Source organism: Mesoplodon bidens (genome assembly GCF_964165515.1).
Source record: "Mesoplodon bidens genome assembly, chromosome: 11".
Taxonomy (NCBI): Eukaryota; Metazoa; Chordata; class Mammalia; order Artiodactyla; family Ziphiidae; genus Mesoplodon; species Mesoplodon bidens.
The window spans coordinates 44002711-44016089 of record NC_138167.1 but is presented as its reverse complement, the minus strand read 5'-3'; positions in this window follow the sequence as shown (position 1 = coordinate 44016089).

The window sequence follows — 13379 nt, the reverse complement described above, 5'->3', positions numbered from 1 at the left end:
TCGCGAGATATGGAGAGGAATTGGAGGAAGGGCGAGATCCGCAGGTCCTGAGTCGGAAAGGGGCCGAGGGGCGGGGCTCCGGAAAAAGAAGGGGCTGGACTTTCGGTGGGCAGGGCTAAGGAGGGAGGCTGTAAGAGTTCCTAATCGCTGGTCGCACGTGTTCGGCTGCCGAGTTTAAGGGGAAAAAAAAAAGAAAAAGAAGGAAAGGGACTCCTTACAGGTGCCTGTAGTAATAGAGATCCAAACGGTTCTTATACTAGAGAATTAGATTATCTCAAAGTAGCGCACGTTAAAAGCGAGACAAGGTTGTACCTCAGTAAAACTTTTTTTAAAAAGAGCGGGGCGGGGTGGTGGTGGGGGGGTGGTGGTGGGGGGGTGGCTTCCCTGGTGGTGCAGTGTTTGCGAGTCCGCCTGCCGATGCAGGGGACGCGGGTTCGTGCCCTGGTCCGGGAAGATCCCACATGCCGCGGAGCGGCTGGGCCCGTGAGCCATGGCCGCTGAGCCTGCGCGTCCCGAGCCTGTGCTCCACAACGGGAGAGGCCACAACAGTGAGAGAAGAGCGGGGGGGGGGCCGGGGGAATTCCCTGGGAATTCCAGTGGTTAGGACTCCGCGCTTCTACTGCAGGGGGCACGGGTTGCATCCCTGGTCCCAGAACCAAGATCCCGCAAGCCCAGCGGCCCCGCCAAAAAACTTTTTTTTTAATTAAAAAAGTGGGGGAAAAACCGAGACAGCTACATAAGATGATTCAGTGTTCCAAACAGTCGAATAGTTGCATTTTCTTCTTTGCACTTACAGTAGCATCACTGGCCGTAATGTCTGCTGTGTGTCTGTATATGGGGGTGGGGTGTGGTAAAAGTTCAACCGCGCAAACTGGCGACTCTTTAAAAAATGTGTAGGTTGTTTCTCTTGTCCTCCAGAGTTATCACTTCCTTAATGGCAAAGTAGTTTGAAATACCCTTAGCCCTAGAACTGAAGTGCATGTATTGGGAAAAGCGAGCTCCCAAATCTATCATTTTCTTTGAGTATCTTTACAGTGGGGCCAGCAATCCCATTTTACTCAGAGTTGTAATGATCAAATGAAATAATATGTGTGAAACTTGTTTGGAATTAAAAGGCACTATATTTATTACTCAGCAAGTATTTTAACAAATACTTTGGACATACTACGTGCAAAGAACTGTTCTAGGCATGGGGAGAAGAGTAGACAGACCAGATCCCTGCTCTGGTAGAATTTATGTTTTAGTGGGAAGGGGGAGAGAGTTAATAAACACAAATATTATATTTCAGTTAGTGAAGAGTGCTGCAGGGTAATGAGACAGAAAGTGACCAAGAGTAGGGAAGCAACTTTACTCCTGGTGTTGAGAGGCCCCTTTGAAGGAATAACGTTTGAACTGTGAGAAGGAGACAGCCTTGGGAAGATTTTGGGTGAAACATCAAATACAAAGACTGTATTTAAAATTTTCTCATATGGTTACAAAGGTGGTAAATTTTATGTTATGTGGTTTTTTATCACAACTAAAAAAAAACTTTTAAAATGTTATTGTAGGGCTTCCCTGGTGGCGCAGTGGTTGAGAGTCCGCCTGCCGATGCAGGGGACACGGATTCGTGCCCCGGTCCGGGAGGATCCCACATGCCGCAGAGCGGCTAGGCCTGTGAGCCATGGCCGCTGAGCCTGCACGTCCGGAGCCTGTGCTCCGCAACGGGAGAGGCCACAACAGTGAGAGGCCCGTGTACCGCAAAAAAAAAAAAAAATGTTATTGTAATTATAAGGAGAGTTGACTCAAAATATTACCTATGGAATTGCTTTTCTCTCAGGTAACTTCCTTTTGCAGCTTTATGTTACTCTGCTTTCTGAACTTCCTGCCTAGGATCTCATCTATCCTCATAGCCTCTGAAAGGTAGAAAGAATCCAGGTTATTTCTCCCCAGGTAACAAAGGTGAAACAGAAACATACAATCACTTATGTTCTTGTGAGTGAATTGAGAAAAGTTGAGAGAAGTCTTGGCTTTCAATCTACTCTCCCCTAAAACAGTTCCTACTTAAAAAAATACAATGATAGAAACAGACCTCAGTATATGTGGGAGATTTGTATATAACAGAGGTGGCATTACAAATCAGAGAAGTGATTCCACACATTGTGTTAGACCAATTGACTATTACTCTATACATGCAAAATAATTACTATAATAGACAATGTTCATAGGTCTCACTATGTTCCAGGCACCATTCTAAGTGTATTACATGCATTAATTCATTTTTCCCCAAATGTATATCTCCAATCCATATCTCTCCCCTGAACTGCAGACATATCTCCAGCTGCCTACTTAACAGATCCATCTGGATGTCTGACTGGTATTTCAAACTTACCATGTCCAAAACAAATTCTTCCTTTCTCGCCCACATGTGCCCCTTCCCTAATCTTCCCTATCTTAGTAAAAGTTACCTTCATAGTTCCAGCTGTATTTTTTTTATCGTGATATAATTCACATGCCATGAAATTCATCTTTTTTTTTTTTTTTTTTAATGTCTGCACCGCACAGCTTGTGGGATCTCAGTTCCCTGACCAGGGATTGAACCTGGGCCATGGCAGTGAAAGCGCTGAGTCCTAACCACTAGGGAACTCCCCAAATTCATCTTTTTAAAGTGTACATGTAAATCAACTATACTTCAATAATAAATAAAATAGAAATAAAGTGTACAATTCAGTGATTTTTAGTATATTCACAAAGTTATGCAACTATCACCAATATCTAATTCCAGAACGTTTTCATCACCCCCCAAAGAAACCCCATATTCACTAGCAGTCACTCCCAATCTACCCCCACCAAACCCTGGCAACCACAAGTCTACTTTCTGTTTTTGTTGTTTTTTTTGCACGGGCCTCTCACTGTTGTGGCCTCTCCTGTTGCGGAGCACAGGCCCCGGACACGCAGGCTCAGCGGCCAGGGCTCACGGGCCCAGCCGCTCCGTGGCATGTGGGACCTTCCCGGACCGGGGCACGAACCCACGTCCCCTGCATCGGCAGGCAGACTCTCAATGACTGCACCGCCAGGGAAGCCCTACTTTATGTTTTTGTGGATTTGCCTATTATAGATATTTTATATAAATGGAATAATATATGTGGCCTTTTGTGGCTTCTTTCACTTACCATAATGTTCAAGGTTCATTCTTGTTGTAACATGTATCAATCAGTAATTTATTCCTTTCATGGCTGAATAATATTCTATTGAATGAATATACCAATTTTTGTTTATCCATTCATCAGTTGATGGACATTTGGGTTATTCCCACTTTTGAGCTGTTATGAGTAATGTGACTCTGAACATCCATTTACAAGTTTGTTTTTTGGTTTTTTTTTAAATTAATTTTTATTGGAGTATGGTTGCTTTACAATGTTGTGTTAGCCTCTACTGCACAACAAAAAGAATGAGCCATACGCATACAGATATCCCCTCCCATTTAGGTTACCGCAGCACATTAGGTAGAGTTCCCTGTGCTATACAGTATGTTCCCATGGGTTGTCTATTTTATACATAGTATCAATAATGTATATGTATCAATCCGAGTCTCTCAATTCCTCCCATCCCACCCCTTTCCCCCTTGGTATCCATACATTTGTTCTCTATGTCTGTGTCTATTTCTTTTTTTTAATATAAATTTATTTTATTTTATTTATTTTTGGCTGCATTGGGTCTTCGTTGCTGTACGTGGGCTTTCTCCAGTTGCGGCAAGTGGGGGCCACTCTTCGTTGCCATGCATGGGCTTCTCACTGCAGTGGCTTCTCTTGTGGAGGAGCACGGGCTCTAGGTGCGCGGGCTTCAGTAGTTGTGGCACACGGGCTCAGTATTTGTTGGCTCGTGGGTTCTAGAGCACAGGCTCAGCAGTTGTGGTGCACGGGCTCAGTTGTTCTGCGGCATGTGGGATCCTCCCGGACCAGGGATCAAACCCGTGTCCCCTGCATTGGCAGGCGGATTCTTAACCACTGCACCACCAGGGAAGCCCTGTGTCTCTATTTCTGCTTTGCTATATATCTATACCATTTTTCTAGGTTCCACATATATGCATTATTATACGATATTTGCTTTTCTCTTTCTGACTTACTTCACTCTGTATGACACTCTCTAGGTCCATCCACGTCTCTACAAATGACCCAATTTCATTCCTTTTTATGGCTGAGTAATATTCCATTGTATATATGTACCACATCTTTATCCATTCCTCTGTTGGTGGACATTTAGGTTGCTTCCGTGTCCTGGCTAATGTAAATAGTGCTGCTATGCACATTGGGGTGCATGTGTTTTTTTCAATTATGGTTTTCCCTGGGTATATGCCCAGCAGTGGGATTTCTGGGTCATATGGTAGTTCTATTTTTAGTTTTCTAAGGAACCTCCATACTGTTTTCCATAGTGGCTGAATCAATTTACATTCCAACCTACAAGTTTTTACATAGACATTGTTTTCAATTCTCATGATATATACTGAGGAATGGACTTGCTGAGTCATATGGTAAATCTACATTTAACTTTTTGAGAAACTGCCAAACTGTTTTCTGAAGCAGTTGCATTATTTTACTCTTACCAGCAATATATGAAGGTCCCAATTTCTCCACATCCTCACACCAACTCTTTTATTGCCCATCTTTCTGATTCTAGCCATTCTAGTGGATGTGAAATGGTATCTCATTGTAGTTTTGATTTACATTTCCCTGATGCCTAGTAATGTTGAACATTGCTTCAGTGGCCATTTATATGTCTTCTTTGGAGAAATGTTTATTCAAATCCTTTACGCATTTTATAATTGGGTTATTTGTTTATAACGGTCTAGTTTGCATGAATACCAACTTAATTTCAATAGCATACAAAAGCTTTGCTCTTACATAGCTTTATTTCCTTTCTCCTTTGTGCTGTTGTAATAATTTCTATATTTTCATTGATATTCTCTATTTGTGCTGTTATTGTCATACAAATTACATCTATCCACATTGTATGGAGGTAGGAGATAGATAGGGCCCAGGCTGAAGAGCTGCAACTGGTTTCCCTAGGCTGAGCAGCTGTAGCTGGTCTCCTGCTGATGCTTCAAGTTGGGATACCAGTGGGAGCACTGGGCCCTGATTGGGTGCATTCTTGTAGATTTCCTGGCCCAACACATGCTCAGAGAAGGCCCTCAGCCTAGGGGAAGGACAAAAGGAGGGGGAAGATACCAGATGGAATCCATCCTGGCTGAGAGATGGGCACGCACACCAGGACCAAATATGGAGATGACTGGCCAGAGACAACCCAACCCAGAAAACTGCCCCCATATAAGCAATCTAAGCCGCCCCTATGATGCATAATTCACTCCAAGTCCACCCATGTGTTTTTCCACATGTACTATGCTTCTAATAAACACTTTTATCTTTTCTACAATCTTGGTCTCTTTGCTGAATTCTTTCTTAAAAGAAGGCAAGAACTAAGGTCCTTCTTCCAGCTTTTCACCACTGGAGTCAGTATGACCATCAGAATAGACTTATGATGATTGTTTTACACAATTATCTTTCAAATACTATAGGAGAGAAAGAGTTACAAACAAAAATTACATTTATACCACCTTTTACATTATAGTTACCTATGTAGTTACCTTTATTGGTACTCTTTATTTCTTCATGTGGATTAGAGTTACTGTCTAGTGACGTTTCACTTCAGTCTAAAGGACTCCCTTTAGTATTTCTTGTAGGACAGGCATGCTAGTGATGAATTCTCATTTTTGTTTATTTGGGTATGTCAATTTCTCATTCAATTTTTTGAAGGATAGCTTTGCTGGCTATAAAATTTTTGTTTGACAGTCTTTTTCTTCTAGTATTTTGAACGTCCCCCTACTACCTCTGGCTTCCATGGTTTCTGATGAGAAATTGTATTGAGGATCCCTTGTATGTGGTATGTCACTCCTCTCCTGATGCTTTCAAGATACACTCCTTTTTATTTTTTAATATTTATTTATTTACTTACTTACTTTGGCCACGCCAGGTCTTAGTTGAGGCACACGGGATCTTTAGTGGCGGCATGCAGGATCTTTTACTTGCGGCACGCAGGCTCATAGTTGTGGCATGCGAGCTTCTTCATTGCGGCATGCAGACTTCTTAGTTGTGGCATGCGGACTTCTTAGTTTCAGCATGCAAACTCTTAGTTGTGGCATGCATGCGGGATCTAGTTCCCTGACTAGGGATTGAACCTGGGCTGACTGCATTGGGAGCATGGAGTCTTACCCACTGGACCACCAGGGAAGTCCCTTAAGATTCACTCTTAGGGACTTCTCTGGTGGTCCAGTGGTTAAGAATCGGCCTTCCAATACAGGGGATGCGTGTTCAACCCCTGTTTGGGGAACTAAGATCCCACATGCTGTGGGGCAACTAAGCCCACGTGTTCTAGAGCCTCAGCACCACAACTAGAGAGCCCGCATGCCACAACTACTGAGCCCACACACCACAATGAAAAGATCCCACATGCCGCAACTAAGACCTGATGCAGCCAAATAAATAAATATTTTTTAAAGGATTCACTCTTAATTTTTGTCTTTTGACAATGTGGTTATGACATGTGTAAGTATGGATCTCTTTGAACTTCTCCTTCTTGGAGTCTGTTGAATTCTTGGATTTATAGATTAAGATTTTTCATCAAATTTGGGAAGTTTTTGGTCATCATTTCTTCAAATATTTTTTCTGTAACTTTCCTCTTCTCTCCTCCTGTGATACACTTGTTAGCATATCACGGGTCATTTTTCTTCATTCTCTTTTCTTATCCCTCAGACTGAATCATTTCAATTGACCTGACTTCAAATTCACTGTTTCTCTCTTCTGTTTGCTCAAATCTGCTGTTGAGCCCTTCCAGTGAATTTTTCATTTTCGTTATTGCATTTTTAAATACCAGAATTTCTATTTGGCTCTTTAAAAAATAATTTCTATGTTTTCATTGATATTCTCTATTTGGTCAGACATTCTCTTTCATTTAGTTCTATACACATGGTTTCTTTTTGTTCTTTGAATATATACATATATATATGTATATATATATATACATATATATATATTTTGGTACGCGGGCCTCTCACTGCTGTGGCCTCTCCCGTTGTGGAGCACAGGCTCCGGACGCGCAGGCTCAGCGGCCATGGCTCACAGGCCCAGCCGCTCCGCGGCATGTGCGATCTTCCCGGACCGGGGCACAAACCCATGTCCCCTGCATCAGCAGGCGGACTCTCAACCACTGCGCCACCAGGGAAGCCCTGAATATATTTTATTTATCTATTTTTAATTGAGGTAACATTGGTTTATAACATTATATAAGTTTCATGTGTACAACATTATATTTTGACTTCTTTATACACTACAGCGTGCTCACCACCAAAAGTTTAGTTTCCAACTGTCACCATAGAGTTGACCCCCTTTACCCATTTTGCCCTCCCTCCCCCCCACCCCCACCTCTATTAACCACTACTCTGTTCTCTGTATCTATATGTTTGTTTTTGTTTGGTTTGTTCGTTTATTTTTGTTTTGTTTTGTTCTTTATATTCCACATATGAGTGAAATCATATGGTATTTGTCTTTCACCATCTGTCTTATTTTACTTAGCATAATACCCTCAAGGTTCATTCATGTTGTTGCATTTGTCAGATTTCATCTTTTTTTAAGGCTGAGTAGTGTTCTGCTGTGTGTGTGTGTGTGTGTGTGTGTGTGTATCACATGTTCTTTATCTGTTTTTTGAATATATTTAAAACGGCTTATTGAAAGCCTTTGTCTAATAAGTCCATTATCTGATCTTTCTCAAAGATAGTTTCTACTGACTACTTTTTTTATTTGTATGATCTGTATTTTCTTGTTTCTTTGAATATCTCATAATTTTATGTTGAAAACTGGACATTTAAAATAGTATAATGTGTCAACGATAAAAATCAGATTCTCCCCCTCACCCGAGGTCTCATTTGATGCTGTTTCATGTTGTTGTTGGTGTTTATTTGGTGGCTTTTCTGAAATAATTCTACAAATTCTGTATTCTTTGTCATGTATCCTCTGAGATCTCTGCAGAGTTAGCCTAGCAGTCAGGTAATTAGCTGACAGATTTTCTTAAATGCCTGGAACCAATATGTCTTTACCAAGGGACTCCGAATTCATATTGGGGTATGTCTTCAACACTCAGCCAGGCAGTTCACAACTCTGCCTTAGGCTTCACTTCCTGCTTATGCAGAGCCTCGAGTTTAGTCAATGGTGAGAGTTTAAGTGCTTCTAAGTTCTTCCCTGACCATGCACCCAGCCTTAGGAATGTGCATGGCCTTCTAGATTCCCAGGAACATGTCAGAACATTCCAAAGCCCCAGTGGACATTGTAATCCCCAGATTTTCCTTTTATATTTTTTGGTCAGCCTATTTTTTTTTACCCCAACTGCTATCTACAACCACAGCAGCTGCAATGTTGAAAAATTGCCTCTCATTATTTTAAACAAATGCTTCCAGGGAAAAGGCTGTTTGCATGAGGCAAGCTCTGAGTCAGATCAAATAAAAATAGCCTGGAGTGGATCTTCTAGGGAACCACCAGATAGGTCAAATAATGACAATTCTCTGAAGATGAGGCTTTAAAGGAGCTCCAACTGCATTCTGCCCCATCCATGGGCCTAAAGGGCTGCTGGTTTTCACCGTGATTGCAGGATTTTGGTTTTCAAGGTTACCATGGAGCTGGAGAGAGGGGAAGATGGGAATAGGACAAATTAAAATGCCACATAATTCACTGTTCTTACTGAGGTTCAGCCATTTTACTTGCATAAACACTCCCTTTGTTGTTGCAAACCTTTGGTTAATTTCCAACGCTTTAAAGAAGCTGATCCTGCCAATTGTGCCAGTGTTCTCATTGCTTTTATGGAAGAGTAGATTTTTGGAGGTTCTTAATCCACCATTTTTGCTGATGTCATTTCTTCCAATTGTTTTTCAGCCAAATCCTTTAGAGTCATCCTTGATGACTGCCTCAAACATCCTATATCAGATAATCCTGTAGAGGCAGAAAACCCTCTACTTTCAAAATATATCCAGGATCCCACCACCTTCTTCTGTCTTCTCACTCATTGTTTTCCAACAACACCACCTCCTCACTTTTTCTTAGACTGCCAAGCATGAGCCTGCATTTTTCTACCAGGTATGCACATTCCCTTACTTCCTTCAAATCATTGCTCAAATGACATCTCCTCAGAAATGCTCCCTGACCACTCTACACTTCATACCCCATCACTCTATCCTCCTCATCTTGCTTCATTTTTTCTTAGCACTTACCTGACACATTATATTATGTTTAATAATATTTATTGTTTACTCCCATTAGGATGTAAGCTCATGAAGTTAGAGGCTTCGTTACTGAGTTTATTGTTGTATCTTTAGTGCCTAGAACAGTACCTGGCTCACGTTGGCAATCAATAAATTCTGGTTGAAAGTATGTCATTATCTTTCATTTGCTCCTCCAGATCCACTCTCCCCCTTCTTCCCAGTCTCTAGTATGGACATCAGTGGACTCCTGTGCACTCTGGCTTCAGCTCATGCAGAACCCCAGTATGAGTTTGGAGAAGGAAGGACAGCGAAGTCAGAGTATTTATTCTACAGGCTCTTCCCTGCGAAATTGCCTCAGATTTACCCTATCCCTAGATCTAAGATCACTATGTTTCCAATAACCACTACCTACCGTACTCCTCCCTTTTGGCCTCAGTGTTATAACAGCTTCTTTGCTCTTACTACCCTCAGGATATTGTAATACCCCTTAAGGTTCCCCTTTACCTATCCATATCTCTGTAAATAAACCCATCTCATATCATCCTAATTTAAGATGTTTCTTTGGGTCCCTGCCTCATATAGATGAATAATCCTAAGAACAACTCTATGAAGTAGACATTGTTACCATCCCCATTTTACGGATGAGAACTCTGAGGCCCAGAAAGATTAAGAAACTTGTCCAAGATTACATAGCTAGTAGGTAACAGAGCCAGAATTTACTTTAGAAAAAAATGTGGAAGTATATTTTTATGACAACATGATAGGGAAGGAATCCTAAACAAAACTAAAAAAGCATACCCAGAAAAGAGAAGACTAAAAAAACTTAAATTCTCTATCTCAAAATATACCATAAACAAAGTGAAGAGATAAATCACCAACTAGAAGATATTTGCACTCCACACAAAGGATTAGCATATAGAACATGTAAAGAACTCCTAGAAATTAATTTTTTTAAAAGCATAAACAGGGGCTTCCCTGGTGGCGCAGTGGTTAAAAATCCACCTGCCAACACAGGGGACACGGGTTCAAGCCCTGGTCCGTGAAGATCCCACATGCCAGGGAGCGACTAAGCCCGTGCGCCACAACTACTGAGCCTGTGCTCTAGAGCCCCCGAGCCACAACTACTGAAGCCCGCCCGCCCAGAGCCTGTGCTCCGCAACAAGAGAAGTCACCACAATGAAAAGCCTGCGCACCACAACAAAGAGTAGCCCCTGCTCTCAGCAACTAGAGAAAACCCGCGTGCAGCAGCGAAGACCCAATAAATGAATAAATAAATAAATTTGTTTTAAAAAAAGCATAAACAACACAGTAGAAAAATAGGCTGGGCAAAGGATAAGAAGGTGGTCACTCCAATTGTAGCTGCAGTAGGAGATGTAGTTTCATTGCCTGAGCAAATTAATATGTGCCCTGGTACCTACTATGCAGCTACTGATCTGGCAAATACCTTTTTCTCTATCCCTGTCAACAGGGCCTGCCAGAAGCTCTTTGCTTTAAGCTGGCAAGGCCAGCGATACACCTTCACTATGCTACCTCAGGGGTATATCAACTCTCCAGCCCTATGTAATAATTTAGTTTGCAGGGATTTTTTTAAAAAATTATTTATTTTAGGCTGCGTTGGGTCTTCGTTTTTGCGCGCAGGCTTTCTCTAGTTGTGGGAGCAGGGGCTACTATTTGTTGCGGTGTGCGGGCTTTTCATTGCAGTGGCTTCTCTTGTTGCGGAGCACGGGCTCCAGGCATGCGGGCTTCAGTAGTTTTGGCTCACGGGCTCTAGAGCGCAGGCTCAGTAGTTGTGGCGCCCGGGTTTTGTTGCTTTGCGGAATGTGGGATCTTCCTGGACCAGGGCTCGAACCTGTGTCCCCTGCATTGGCAGGCAGATTCTTAACCACTGTGCCACCAGGGAAGTCCCAGTTTGCAGGGATCTTGATTGTCATTCGTTTCCATAAGATACCACACTGGTTCACTACATCAGTGACATGAGGCTTATTTGGCCTAGTGAGCAGGAGGTAGCAACTACACTAGACCAATTGGTAAGACATTTGCATGCCAGAGGATAGGAAATAAATCTGACAATTCAGGGGTCTTCTACTTCAGTGAAATTTCTAGGGGTCCAGTGGTGTGGGGCATATCAAGATATCCCTGCCAAGGTGAAGGATAAATTGTTGCATCTGGCCCCTCCTACAACAAACAAATAGGCACAGTGCCTAGTGAGCCTCTTTGAATTTTGGAGGCAACATATTCCTCCTTTGGGTGTGTTCCATTGGCCCATTTACTAAATGACTCAGAAAGCTGCTAGTTTGGAGGGGGGCGAGAGAAGGCTCTGCAACAGGTCTTGTGCAAGCTGCTCTCCTACTTGGCCACATGATCCAGCAGATCCAATGGTGCTTAAAGTGTCAGTGGCAGATCTGCTCTTTGGAGCTTTTGGCAGGCTTCTGTTGGTGAATTGTGGCATAGGACCTTAGAATTTTGGAGGAAAGCCCTGCAGATTACTACTCTCCTTTTGAGAAACAGCTCTTGGTCTGCAACTGGGCCTTACTAGAGACTGAATCCTTAACAGTGAGCAACGAAGTTACCATGCAACCTCAGCTGCCCATCATCATGAACTGGGTGTTATCTGGCCCACTAAGTCATAAAGTTGTTTGTGCACAGCAGTACTCTATCATCAAACAGAAGTAGTATATATGAACGAGATCGGGCTTGAGCAGGCCCCGAAGGCACAGTGAGTTATGTGAAGATGTGGCCCAAATGCCCATGATCCCCACTCCTGCTACACTGCTGTTTCTCTCCCAGCCTGAACCTATGGCTTCATGCAGAGTACCCTGTGATCACTTGACAAAGGAAGAGACTTGGGCCTCATTTACAGATAGTTCTGCGTGATGTGCAGGTACCACGCTGCAGTAGACAGTTGCAGTACTACAGCCCCTTTCTGGGACATTCCTGAAGGACACTGGTGAAGGGAAATCCTCCCAGTGGGCAGAACTCCAAGCAGTGCATCTGGTTGTTCACTTTGCTTGGAAGGAGAAATGGCCAGGCATGTGATTATATACTAATTTATGGGCTGTGGTTAATGGTTTCGCTGGATGGTCAGGGACTCAGAAGGAACATGAGTGGAAAATTGGGGACAAGGAAATTTGGGGAAGAAGTATGTATACAGGGAATTCCTTGGTGGTCCAGTGGTTAGGACTCAGCGCTTTCACTGCCGTGGGCCCAAGTTCGATCCTTGGTCGGGAACTAAAGATCCTGAAAGCTGTGTGGCTTAAAAAATTAAAAAAGAAAAAAAAAGAAGTATGTATACAGACTTCTCTGGATGGGCAGAAAAAGTGAAAATATTTGTGTACCTTGTGAAGGCTCACCAAAGGATGACCTCAGCAGAGAAAGATTTTAATAATTCTGTGGATACCAGACAGCCTCTTTCCTCAGCTCCTCCTGTAATCACTCAATGGGCTTGTGAACAAAGTGGCCATGGTGGCAGGGATGGAGGTTATGCATGGGTTCAGCAACACGGACTTCCATTCACCAAAGCCAACCTGACTACAGCCACTGCAGAGAGCTCACTGTGGCACCATTCCTGAGGGTGATCAGCCAGATACCTGGTGGCTGGTTGATTACACTGGACCACTTTCATCATGGAAGGGGCAGCATTTTGTTCTTACTGGAATAGACACTTAACTCTGGTTATGAACTTTCCTTCCCTGCCCACGATGCTTCTGCCCAAACTATCATTCATGGATTTACAGAATGCCTAATCCACTGTCATGGGATTCCACACATTATTGCTTCTGATCAAGGAACTCATTTCACAGCAAAAGAAGTGCAGCAGTGGGCTCATGCTCATGCAATTCACTGGTCTTACCATGTTCCCTACCATCTGGAAGCAGCTGGTTTGATAGAACAGTTGAACGACTTTTGGAGACCCACTTATAGTCTGCTAGGTGGCAATATCTGATTATTTTTACTAATGTATAAGTACAATTGATTTTTGCATGTTGATCTTGTATCCTATAACCTTGCTAAACTCTTAAGTCTAGTGACTTTTTGGTAGATTCCATAAGATTTTCTATATAAGTAACATGTTACCTATGCAGAAGGACAGTTTACTTCTTCC